At 39.6% G+C, this 13,934-nt stretch overlaps 1 long non-coding RNA gene across 2 annotated transcripts in view; it reads left to right on the top strand.

Moving 5' to 3' along the window:
* The window catches only part of LOC142828028 (uncharacterized), a 68,854-nt gene that overhangs the window by 19,450 nt on the left and 35,470 nt on the right, over nt 1–13,934 (top strand). Inside the window, exons 2-3 of one of the 2 annotated variants that reach the window (XR_012902942.2) lie at nt 2,862–2,935; nt 9,675–9,848. This is a non-coding gene — a long non-coding RNA (uncharacterized LOC142828028). Of the gene's footprint in view, nt 1–2,317; nt 2,936–9,674; nt 9,849–13,934 lie in introns of those variants that run through there. The other variant, XR_012902941.2, reaches the window with a different exon arrangement.

Raw genomic sequence — 13,934 nt, 5'->3', positions numbered from 1 at the left:
CTATTTGAGGGCTGAGCAGCACGTGTTGTAAGTTTGGCATCAATTTGGAATCAATCGAGTAGCAGACTAGCAGTTCAGGTTTTGGCTGTTTGCCTCTTGAGAGAGGATGAGGGAATTCAAAATCCAAGCACTTGGTTGCAGCACTTAGAGGAAGGTCCTGGCCTGCATTCTGGTTTATCCTGGGGAACTCCTCCTCTGTCCCAGTCTCACCCTACTCTGGTCCCAAGCAAAGTCAGCATTGGTATTTCCTCCTGGCCCTGTCTTATTACTCATCTTGTCTAAATGGATAGTCTTTGGGGTGGGGAGAGTGAGGGTCTCCAGCAGGGCAGATAAGTCCTGATAGAGACTCTGCCCCATGCTCCAGTGCTAAATTACCCTCACTGTTAATAAGGATAGAAATGTAGCCGTGTTAGTCTGGGGTAGTTGAAGCAAAATGCAGGACAATGTAGCACTTTAAAGACTAACAAGATGGTTTATTAGATGATGAGCTTTCGTGGGCCAGACCCACTTCCTCAGATCAAATAGTGGAAGAAAGTAGTCACAACCATATATACCAAAGGATACAATTAAAAAAATGAACAAATATGAAAAGGACAAATCACATTGCAGAACAGGAGGGGGATGCAGAGGCGGGGGGAGGAAGGAAGGTAAGTGTCTGTGAATTGATGATATTAGAGGTAGGGAGAGTGGGATGTTTGTGAGTTAATGGTATTAGAGCTGATAATTGGGGAAACTGTCTTGGTAATGGTTGAGATAGTTCAAATGTTTGTTAAGTCCTTGTTGGCAAGTGTCAAATTTTAACATGAATGACAGTTCAGAGGATTCCCTTTCAAGTGCAGATGTAAAAGGTCTTTGTAGCAGAATGCAGGTGGTCAAGTCATTGAGAGAGTGTCCTTTCTGGTTAAAATGGCAAGAAACTGTTTTCTCTTTGTGATCTTGTCTGATATCTGTTTTGTGGGCATTAATCCTTTGGCGAAGTGTCTGAGATGTTTGTCCAATGTACATAGCAGACGGACACTTTCGGCACATGATAGCATAGATTATATTTCTGGATGCGCAGGAATATGTATTCTTGATCTTATAACTCACTTGGTTAGGTCCAATAATGGTATCAGCAGAATGAATATGTGGACAAAGCTGGCAACGGGGTTTGTTGCAAGGGAAGGTACCAGGGTTGGTATTAGTGTGGTATGTCCTGTGGTGGTTGGTAAGAATCATCTTGAGGTTAGGTTGTTGTCTATAGGAGACTATGGGTCTGTCTCCCAGAGCCTCTTTGAGTATGGTATCCTGTTCCAATATAGGCTGTAGTTTATTGATAATGTGTTGGACAGGTTTAAGTTGGGGGTTGTAGGTGATGACAAGTGGTGTTCTATTGTTGGTTTTCTTGGGTCTGTCTTGAAGTAGATTGTTTCTAGGTATTCGTCTGGCTCTTTCAATTTGCTTTTTTATTTCTCTGGGTGGGTAGTTGAGATTTATAAATGCTTGGTAGAGATCCTGAAGCTTCTGGTCTCTGTCAGTGGGATTAGAGCAGATGCGGTTGTATCGAAGGGCTTGGCTATAGACGATGGATCGCGTGGTGTGTTCTGGATGGGAGCTGGATGCATGTAGGTAACTGTATGAGTCGGTGGGTTTTCTGTAGAGAGTGGTGTCTAATTTTCCATTGTTGATTTGTACGGTGGTGTCCAGGAAGTGGATCTCTCGTGTATAATGGTCCAGGCTGAGGTTGATGGTGGGGTGTAGGTTGTTGAAATCTCTGTGGAATATCTCCAGTGTTTCTTGGCCATGCGTCCAGATCATAAAGATGTCATCGATGTACTGTAGGTAGAGGAGGGGTGAAAGGGGATGGGAGTTGAGGAAACGTTGTTCTAGGTCAGCCATAAAGATGTTAGCATACTGTGGGGCCATGCGTGTACCCATGGCTGTGCCGCTGATCTGGAGGTATATTATGTTAATAAGGGGCACATTATTTCCAGTCTCTATTTGTCTGTCTCTGTATTTAAAGAAAAATGTTTTCTCTTAACCAGTATTAAGGATAAGGCAACACAACTAAGCAAATAAAACCTCTTCGAGAGCCACTTAACTCTAGTTGCTTCTATTTTCTACTTGAAAAATACATTGAAGCTATACCACTGTACCAAGTGCATAATTCCAATTATGAGTGATGCAGAAGGCTTTTTAGCATGTAAAGGAGCCGTACCATAACTGAGAATGCGTCCCAAAGTGTTCAGTGCTTGCAAGACAAAGAAAAAAAGTTTATTTTTCATTTTTATTTTGCTAGATCATTTATGAATATGACCCTGAGCAACCCTTTTCACATGGTTATCATGAAAATGGAAATCATCTAAGATTTACATCTAAGAAATCATCTAGGAAATTCATGCCAAAGGTATAAACTTTCAACCAGTCTTGAGCCCACTGTCATGTTATCTGTTCTCTGGAACTAGACTTTCCACTTGAGTGGCGGATGGTACAGTTGTGCAATCATCACCTGCTGTTGGAAGTCTAAAATATTCATCTGGCCTATAAAGATAAAAATATCTTGATCACAATAATAAAACTTTTGTGGGCAATGAAAAATACCATAGCCAGAACCCAGTGTTTCAGGACACTTAAGCCAGAAGCAATGCCAACTGAAATAAGATGTGGAAAGTGCATTGATATTTGTATGGTGGTATTCTGTGCCCCTGCCTCCAGTTTCCTTCTTTGTTTTCCTGCCCAAGAGCTAGTTCAGTTATGAAGACAAAGACAAAGACAAAGCTGGGCCAAGTTCTCAGGTGAGATGCCACTGTCTGGGGACTGTGTTTGGTTACAAAGACATGTCATGTGACGAATTATACTGATCTAAATCTTTTGCCTCTTAGATCTCTCCTTTCAACACTAAATCCATCATGACATAAGAGCAGAAGCAATCATCCTGGAGATAAAGCCAGAGAAGGTAGACTACTATTATAAACAAATCTAATTTTCTGTTCATTAATTAGATATGATCAAAATTACAGACAAAACAAAGAGTGAAGCAAACTGGTATGATGCTCAAGGCATTTCATTCACAAGGGTCATTTTCAGATGGCTATTAGTTTACCAACATTTGGCACTTTTAGTTGGAATTTTAGTACACTTGTTGCTGGCATAGGAGTAAATTTTGGTGGTTGGGAGGCAGAAAGTTGAGCAATGATGGATTAGCTTTAGAGGATGAAAAATATTAACTTATTTCCCTCATTAGAAAAGTTTGCAAAGTTACCTTACAATACCCTGTAGTTGGTTTTAAATATTTGAATTGTAACAGGAACTTAGGGCCACATTTTTCAGCTGACATTAAATCAACATAGCCCAATTAAATGATGCCTCTTTACTCCAACTAAAGATCTGATCCATGGCTTTTAGACCATATGTGTTCTTTTTTGGTATGAAAACAGTGGCATTAATTTGGCTGCCTTACAAGGCTTCCAAGAAGGCTTACTCCATGTATGCAAGCAGGTTTTTGTTCGATCACAATGCTCCATCAACATACAATTGACCATTTGCATATATGTATATATAAATAGAGTGGACACATGCACTGTGGAGATGATCTTATAGTGTTACAGCAGATCTCCATAATCATCCACAAGAGACCTAAGTGAAAAAACATTCTTAAGATTTAGGGTTCTGTGTAACGTGGCCTGTGATGGTGCATGCAGAAAGAAGCTGGACTCTGAAGAAGACATCTCTCTGTCCATACAAAATGGAAACGTATATATGAAGTGAAGTGATATTTTTTTCCTTACTGACCGCATATAATTTGTAGTGCACAATATAGACCATTTTTCTGATGTCCAGCAAACACTATAACATATGGAATTTATTTGGCCCTTCATTTATCTTTGTTAAAAATAGGAATTTCCATGCAAAAAAACCATTCAGATTCCAAACTGAATCATTTAAGTCAAGAAATGATCCTGTAAATGGGGATTGTACAAACTTGACTCTGGAATCACATGTTTTTACACTGTGATAGAATCTTTAATCACAAATTTGTGGGCTAAGTTTTCCAGAGCCCATGTTTAGGAGGGCAATGCTTAGTGAACAAGGCAGCTGTTTACCGTTCATTAATTTGTCTTTGGTGTTCAATTTTTTGGCACTGTGCCTCAGATCCTATATACCATCTGTATCCTGCACAGAATGAAGCAGCAGTGCAGTGGGAAAATTGATGTGAAAATGTAATTAAAAGTCTTTATCATAATGCATATGCACAAGGAGTCTGAATTAATGTTGTGTGATAATGAGCATTGCTATAAAATCCTGAATGGATGAATGGATAGCAGGGTGTTCAGTTTATAAACAAGACAGCCAAAGAAAGACCTAACTTTCAAAGACCTAACTTGTACAGATCTGGTAAATGTGAGAGAAGCTAGCATCTTTTAATGACATTCTGGGACTTGGATCAATGGGAGCGTCTACACAGCAATTCCGTTATTTCGAAATAACTTCGAAATAATGGATGGCTTGTCCCGACTTCTGAAAACCTCATCCCACAAGGAATAATTCCTCTTTCAAAATCGGTATTTCAAAATAGCGGTAGTGTGGACGCTCCACTGCTGCTATTTCAAAATAGCTCCTCCCCAGGGCAATTCAGAGCAATTACTCTTTAGTGCTTCCTGGGGCTCTAAATCAAGGCAGTGCATCCAAAGTAGGGGAGCCTGCTTCGGACTAACTTTGAGGCTTCCCTGTAGTGTAGATGTGCTATTTTGAAATAAGCTATCTTGGAATATTTCTTCCACAATAGTTTATTTTGAAATAAGTGTGCAGAGTATACCTACTGTAGGAGAGCAGAGTGTGGCTTTTACTCTGTTACATTCTTCATCATCTCTGGCTGCTTAAATGGCCACTCTCTCTTCTGAAGGCCGATGCCTGTGAATGGTGTCAGTGGTTTGAAGATGGAGCCCTCCTTGTAATGGACTGGGACGCTAATTCGAACTAGTTTTTTAGTCTGGATGCGTTAGTTCGAATTAGCTTAGTTTGAATTAACTAATTAAGTTAGTTCGAATTAGCGCTGTAGTGTAGACATACCCTCAGTGTTTACTTCCCCACACTCAAAGCTATTCTGGAGGAACTGCCTTTATGATATCAGAAACTAGCTCAACACTCCTGGTCTTTAATCTTTCATCTCTCCGCTGAGAGTGCCAAAAGAAAGCCACATTTCTGAACATGACTGTTGTAATTCGAACATCTGTCTGGATGGAACCACCAACTGATTTCACATATGCATCTGACAGTTGTCAGATGGGAATAGCTTTTGGGTACTAGTACTGCCTTTGACCACAGTGAACCAGTTCATTATTCCCTTACTAATCTCCAGCCTAGACAATTTCTTCCTTCATGTCTTTTTGTCCCCACCCCATAATCAATTTTCCTTTTCCTAGATTTGGTAGCATGTTGAACTGTTTTGTTTTGATCTTTTTTAAAAAATGTATCTTTCTTTGTATAAGACAAATACAATTTATAAACAAAAAGTTGGTTCAAATCAACTCTCCCTAAACATTTGGTTTTAAAAATGTTGAAGCAGGATTATTTGACAATTCCTAAACATTCAATCACATGGCCAGGTGGCTGAAGCTCTTGAATTCTAGACCCACTCTGACATTCATTTTCTGCATAGTCTTGGGCAAGACACTCATAATACTCAGCTGCCTGTGTCAAAAGTTGTTGTTGAGGGGCTGTCAATGTTTATTCAACAGGTTGATTATATCAATCACTGTGGGTTTGGATTTTTATAAGTAATTATGGGTATGCCTACCCTGCAATATAAGTCCACGGTTAGTAGAACTCAAGTTAGCACTCCCTGGATTTGTTAACCTAGAGCTTAAGCATCTACATGTGTGTGTATCCCCAGTTTAGGAATTGTTGAACCCTGCATCCCGGTCTGGAGTTTCAGCATCTACACTGTTTTATTTGGACCTGAGTCTAGCCACCCATATCCCAGACTTCCTAGCACCTTCCCATGGGTAGCCCCTCTCCCCATTTGTTGGTGGTGCAGTGTGAGAAAACTCAATTATCCACTAAACTTGACTGTCCAGAAGACAAAAAATAGTTGTGCTGTGGAATTATGAAATACATTTCCAGACTCTCAGAGCACAAGTCCAGTAGGGCTGTGTCTACACTGAAAAGCAATAGGGTTTGAACCTTTGGTCCTGGCTTGTCTCAGGCTAGGATCCTGTATAGTCCTGGAACCCTGGTGCCAAGTCCTGGGTTAGATCAATTTCAGAGCGTCCATACTACCAAGCCCATTATTTCAAAATAATGAAATTTCCTCCAGGAATAACGCTTATTTTGACATAGTTATTTTGAAATAATGGTAATATGGCTGCATCACTGCTACTATTTCAGAAGAACTCCTCCCCAGAGTAATACAAAGTAATTGCTCCCCAGTGCTTCCTGGGGCTGTAACTTGAGGCTAATTTCGAGGCTCCACTGTAGTGTGGCCACACTATTTTGATTTTGTTATTTTGGAGTTATTTCAAATTTAGGTCTTTTGAAATAATTTCCTAGTGTAGAACATGCCTGGTGGCTATGTCTAGACTGGCCAGTTTTTCCGGAAAATCAGCCGCTTTTCTGGAAAAACTTGCCAGCTGTCTACACTGGCCGCTTGAATTTCTGCAAAAGCACTGACTTCCTACTGTAAGAAATCAGTGCTTCTTGCGGAAATACTATTCTGCTCCCGTTCAGGCAAAAGTCCCTTTTGCGCTAAGCTTTTGCGCAAAAGGGCCAGTGCAGACAGTTGAGATTTGTTTTCCGCAAAAAAGCTCCGATTGTGAAAATGGCGATCAGGGCTTTTTTGCGGAAAAGCACGTCTAGATTGGCCATGGACGCTTTTCCGCAAAAAGTGCTTTTGCAGAAAAGCGTCCGTGCCAATCTAGACGCTCTGTTCCGAAAATGCTTTTAATGGAAAACTTTTCTGTTAAAAGCATTTCCAGAAAATCATGCCAATCTAGACGCAGCCTTTGTGTGTAGCTGGAAGGGGGATTAGACTCCAGTCTGAGTTGACATCCTGGACTTACATTGCAGTATAGACATCCCCTAGATGACTCAGACCAAAAGACCCACTGATTTTCAATGAAACTTGAGCTCTTTAGTCTCCTAGGTGTTTTGGAAAATTCCATCATATATAAATAAAGTAATATATTGTCATGGTCATTAGGGATTTCCAGGATGTGTGTTCTATTAAGGCATTAGCGGGAGACACAAAAAAATCTGTATTCTGGTTCCCAGTTCTACCAGGGCTCTTGTGTGACCTTTAACAACCCGCTCAGACTTTTTGCACTTAAGTTCCCTAATTATAAAGTAGAAATAACAACACATTCCTACCTCACAATGGGGTTTTGAGGATGATGTCATTTGTGTATTTGATACTGTGGTGATAGGTACCGTAAAAATAATTGGACAGATGGATGGTAAAAACCATGAAATTCAGATTTTCCACCCATTTTTACCATAGAGAACAGTCAACACCACCTGAGCAATGCTGAGGGGAAAGCCTGCCATGTGTGCTCTTTAATAGGGATCCTAAAACTGGTGTAGAATACCAGCTACTTTGAGCCTGCTGGAAGGCATCGGAATGAGGAACTCTACCAATCTCAATGACTTTCTCCACCTGTAAGGGAAGTCATTCAAACCTTCCTATAGGATCAAGGCAAATGTTCAGCATTGCCTCACTAGATCATGTGCTATTGTTGCATGGTGTGGAGTAGCACTGTTTTGTGCTTATCACGTGCTTTGTAAGGATGAATTGAGCTTCTTGGAAATCAGGACACCTCTCATTCTGCTTGTTGAGCACATCACTGGTTATTACTATCCTACTGTGAAACAGGAAACTTCAAACCACTGTTCCCCTAACACACACACACACACACACACACACACACACACACACACACACACACACACACACACACACACACACAATTCTGGATACATTTCCTGTTCTCCCCACCAAAACACCTGTCTCCAGCTAACAGAGCATAGAAACTGGGGCTCAGTCAAAGGAAACTGATTTGTTATAGTTTTGCACAGCAGATTCATTTGAATTAGTGCTATTATGATGTCATAGTGTTTTTTACTTGCACAGATTCAGAGATCACTGTGTGTTCATTAAAATATGCATGAGACCCAAATGCTTCAGAATATTTAGGGCAAACGGTTATCAGTCTCAAACCAATGCACTTGTTATTTGTTATTCATTATTCTCCTTAATCAGACACCATGAATCTTGCTGCAAATAGTTTACATACAACTCAGAAGCTGAAGAATGTTAAACAAGGCCATTTGGGGAATACTTATGAGAAGCAAATGAATAGTTCAAGCATGTCTAATGAAGACAGGAGAAGGAGCTTTTCAAACCTATGGAGCTTGTGGGAGTTGTAGCCTTTCAGTTGATGATTAGAATTATAAAATTATTTATGGGGGTGCGACATGCACTCGTCACAGATAAGTTATTTTTCTGGCACTTACTGAGAGTTAATTAAGATAAATTGTCTATAATTAAGAATATTAGAAAAATCAACATTCATGATGGTAAGATAAGTACAGTGAATTGGTTCCCTGCATTGTTCATACTTGCAGACTTAGAAACAAAAATGAAAGCATAAGTAAGTGGTGTATAGCAAAGAATTGGTCCAGATGTAATTTACATCACCTCAGGGACCTGATGGACCTTAAAATTAGGGAACTAGGCTGCACCTTTTATATCCCTTCTTTATGTAACTGTTTGGATACACAATCATATTTGATTATCTGCCATGACCATAACCAGATTAGTAGCTATCCATTGTGGTACTTGAGCTATTGCAATTGATCTTTTGGTCATTAATATTAATAATATGCCTCAATCATTTATCTTTCTTATACATCATTGTGATCCAACTGCACAGATACTGCTTCATTACCATATTGCAGCCTTCCATCCCCTGGCTACTTCTAACTTGTGCAACTTGCAATGTAGTATACATATACCTTTGTGGTCACCTGCTTACTTGTATAGAATGAGAGCACATAAACTAATATCTGGCCTTATGTCCTCAGGCCTTGTTATTATAACAAAGTCTACTAACTCAAGTTCTCCTACTTCTCATTACAGGTTCAACAACTTCCATTATTATTTCTATGAGCAGGCTTAGCAAATAAATTATATTTTACCCCAAAATATGAAATTTCAGAATTACTAACTATGGTATATAACACACCACTTAAATTAATCTCTGTACTAGGTGAGAGAAGGATACATAATATAACACTGACTTTTAAAAGGCTACTGAGGCAGTCTTGGTAATTATAGGCAGGTAAGTCTAGCTTAAATACCAGGCAAACTGGTTGCAATTATAGTAAATAACAGACTTCTAAGACACATAGATGAACACAATATTTTGGAGAAGAGTCAACACGAGTTTTGTAAAGGGAAATCATGATTCACCAATATACTAGAATTCCTTGAAGGGGGTCAACAAACATGTCGACAAGGGGGCCCCGTGAATATAATGTACTTGGATTATCAGAAAGTCTTAGACAAGGTCCTTCACCAAAGGCTTGTAAGCAAAGTAGGGGGTCACAAGATAAGAGGAAAGGTCCTGTCATGGATCTGTAACTGACTAAAAGATAGGAAACACAGGGCAAAAATAAATGATCAGATTTCTTCTCCCTAGGTTCTTCTTGTTCAGGTTGTTCTGCTCTGAAGGCAACCAGCCACCAACAGCAGCATAGAAGTAAGAGTGGCACTCAGAGACATTTGTTCACATTTCAAAATCCACCAGAACAGAAACGGGAGGACCAGAAAAGAGATCATGTCTGGGAAAACCGGGATGTATGATAAGCTATAGGTAAGAGGCAATATGTTAATTGTATGTACTTATATAGGAAAAAAATAACTGATTGATATCCAAGGGCTCTTTTGCCTAGAAGGCAAAGACACAACAAGAACCAGTGGCTGGAAGTTGAAGTTAGAAAAGTATAATTGGAAATAAGATTAAACTTTTAACAGTGAGAACATTGAATTTGCTTGTTATGGGATATGCTTAATTCTCCTTCAGTTGGGGTCCTCAAACCAAGACTAGCTGTCTTCTTAAAAGGCATACTTCAGTTCCATCACAAGTTATTGCACTCAATAATGCCTATTTAAGTAGTAGAGAAGTAAGTTACTGGATGGATTCTATGATGTGTGTTACGCAGGAAGTCAGGCTGCAGTAGTCCCTTCCGGTCTTAACATCGACAAATCCATCAAAAATGCTTTTGCTAATTTTAAGTGCTTTCTTCAGCAATTATTAACTCCACATTGACTTTAATTAAGCTCTCCACAGTCTTACAGATGTGTCAGTATTTTCTATTTTGTATTACGGTACATGCCAAGAGATTATTTCAAAATTCATTTCTGTACTCCAGTTATGACATTCTGGTCAACCATTCACTGTAGAGCAAAAATTAAAATAAAATTAAAAAAAAAGCTCCCTAGAAACCATCCCTCATAGAACAGCCATAGACATGTGGCTTAGATTCAATTAAACTGATAGGGTGCACAGTTCAGAGCCAATTTAATTAGTTCTCATTTTATGTAAATGAAATTTCCAGTTGTAATGAATCAAGTCATTGCTTTCTTGCAGCAGTTTCTCCTTTGCATGCTTAGTACTTGTCCTGTCCTTGGTTCAAACTTTAAAAAAAAAAAAAAAAAAAAAAAAGGAAAGGAAAGGAAAGGAAAGGAAAGGAAAGGAAAGGAAAGGAAAGGAAAAAGAAAAGAAAAAGCCCATGGAATTGAAAGACTGAATTCAAAAACAAAATGTTCTGCTCTTACATAAGTGTTATGGAGATGCCACAATAAATTGCCATCTGGTTCTGTTTAAATCATTGAAGGTTATGTTGTGGCTAATCTATGACATAACAAATTTCAGCTTACATTTCAGATAAATAAGTGGGAAAAATAATAGTATCACATGTTTATAGACAGGGCAAAGGCCTGGGTGCAAACCTCCTGGCTCTTTGGGGTGTTCACATTCAGAATGTCGCAGTTCAATGTATTTCTAATTTATTTAGAATCTTACTCTTAGAATGACCCCAAAGAACTTTATAATTATATACCAGTGGGAATCAGTTCTTCCATCACCTCCGTGCAACCACGTCTGGGGAGAAATGAAGCAGCTGCCTAGCAGCACACAACAAACAATACATAACAGTGTTGGACATGAAGTTGGCGAGTATCATATCAAGCTGAAACAGCAGAAGTTGTTTAAATCAGTCTCTCTGGCTATTTCAATGACCCTCAGACACAATAAATTTGTCTTCACGATACCATTGTGAAGTAGAGATTCAGGGAAGTGTGATACCAGTTTTACAGATGCAGAACTGCAGCACATGGGGTCTGTCTACACTGAAGGTACCCAGGATCTGTCTAGACACTCTTGAGCTCAGATTCAGAAGATTGGGTGGGCTTGGGCTCAGATGGCTACCTTGAGTTACCTCCAGGGCTGCAACACCCATACTGCTATTCCCAGCATGCTTATGCTAGCTCCAAACTGCTCCCTGCTACAGTGTAGACATAAGGAATTTATGAACAGATCAAAGTCACACAAGGTGGATGAGATCATATCTTTTATTGGACGGACTTCTGCCAGTGAGAGAGAAGCTTTTGAACTTACACATGGCTCTTCTTCCACTCTGGGGAAGTACTCAGAGTGTAACAGCTAAACACAAGGTGGAAGCCATTGTTTAAACTTTAGAGTAAATAGTGAATACGTATTTCAAGGGGCTATTAAAGATGAAATGGCCCATTAATACCTCTCCAGTGACAGAGATGAAAGGAGAAAAATCAACAGGAGTAATGGAGGAGAATACTGAGTTGTCAATTGTTGTAATAACCCATAAATCCAGTGTCTCTATTCAGTCCAGTATTTTCAGTGATAAATTTAAACTCCCATGCTCATCTTTTGAAAGTATGGTGCAACTTTCCTTTGAGGATGAGGACTGAGGGGTCAGTTATGGAGTGATTGCTTTGTGAAAAGTGTTTGCCCACAGGTGATGGGCTGCTTTTGTCTTCTGTCATTTTTCTGTGTGAGTTCATTAAAGCGTAAATGGTTGTGTTTGGTTTCCCCAAAACTGTTATAGGGAAATCCAGTGCACTGTATGTGTAGGACCCATGCATTTGGAAAGATGGCTTGTCTGTGGTAGAACCAGGAACTCTTCTATGTGACTCAGCTGAGTCCCAGCATAGACTGTAAATCAAACAAAGAAGGATGGTTTAATAAAAAACACAGTAGCTAGGATGCCTGTACATGCTGTCATTCCATTGCTTCATGAGGTAGGAGAATTATTCCTGCTACAGAACAAGTTATCACTGAGCTTTTCCTCCTACTTGAAACCCAAATATACACCTGCTTTTACTCCATAGAATCAGTGTGGAGGTTGTGCAGTATGGAAGCAGTTCTCATCTTAACTCTGTAAATTTCCTCCTGAAGTTGAGGCAAACACATGAACCCATGCCATTCTTAAAGTTGGGCTTATCTTCTCAGTTGTATTATTGATATATTAACCTCACACTGGTTTAGGCACTTAATAGAGGCCAGCCAGCTTTCTTCTTTTCTTTTTCTTTAAAGGCATGTCTTCTGCTTTTGGCTTTTACTTGATTTCACTATTATTGGTAATCTTGAATGAGGAATGCTGACTTGGCTTTTTTTTAAATGTTAAACTGCATGAAGCATATGCATACTATATGGCTACGTCTACACTGGCCCCTTTTCCGGAAGGGGCATGTAAATTTCACCAGTCGTCGTAGGGAAATCCGCGGGGGATTTAAATATCCCCGCGGCATTTAAATAAAAATGTCCGCCGCTTTTTTCCGGCTTTTAAAAAAGCCGGAAAAGAGCATCTACACTGGCCCCGATCCTCCGGAAAAAGTGCCCTTTTCCGGAGGGTCTTATTCCTTTGAAGTAGGAATAAGACCCTCCGGAAAAGGGCACTTTTTCCGGAGGATCGGGGCCAGTGTAGACGCTCTTTTCCGGCTTTTTTAAAAGCCGGAAAAAAGCGGCGGACATTTTTATTTAAATGCCGCGGGGGATATTTAAATCCCCCGCTGATTTCCCTATGACGACTGGTGAAATTTACATGCCCCTTCCGGAAAAGGGGCCAGTGTAGACGTAGCCTATAGGTTGGTTCTACATAGGTACTGACATGCAAGGTTTCCAATATAGACCCCTCTTTGTCAGACCATAGTTACCCATTTGTACAGGACACAGAAGCTAACTCCCCACCATAAATGTGAATTTAGCTTATTTTCAGTATGGGACTACTAGACAGAGGGAGAAAATCTTACAAGCAACTTATATGTATCCACAATGGTGAGAAGAAAGAGTGTCTAAAAGCAAGGTTTGGCCCAATCTGCATTAGGAAAAACTCATGGAAGAAAATGCCTTTAAGAACAGTATGTGAAAGGGAAAAAAATTAACCCTCTCTACCACATACACATCTCAGGAAAACTACCATTGGGAGGAAGGAAAGAACTCACTGGTCTTCTTGACTAGCCATTCCCCCTAAAACAAGAAAATGTAGAAGTTTATAAACATCAGTAACTTTAGCAAACCAACTAATGCATCATATTTATTATCAATAAAATATCATCCTTAAATTGTTTGCTGTTGGAAAGCAGAAATTGGAGAAGCAATCAACAACCCTCTTCAAATGCATTGCCCCTCATCACAGTTGGGAAAATTAGAATGCTCTTAAAATATGAAATTCAAGTGTGTGCATTCTTCCAGAAAGAATGAATCAGACCTTTCCGTGTCAGGCATTCATTCTACAGTAATTCTTCACACTGAGCCCAGACTGTTAACCTTCAGCTAAGACTTGTTTAGTAACCAGTAAGAACTGCTGATAGAATCAATATCAATCTAAATGTTAGTTCCTACTCTGTATATTTGCTGCCA

Source organism: Pelodiscus sinensis, chromosome 3, assembly GCF_052426305.1.
Source record: "Pelodiscus sinensis isolate ZL-2025 chromosome 3, ASM5242630v1, whole genome shotgun sequence".
Taxonomy (NCBI): domain Eukaryota; kingdom Metazoa; phylum Chordata; order Testudines; family Trionychidae; genus Pelodiscus; species Pelodiscus sinensis.
This window is presented reverse-complemented; position numbering and strand designations above follow the sequence as displayed.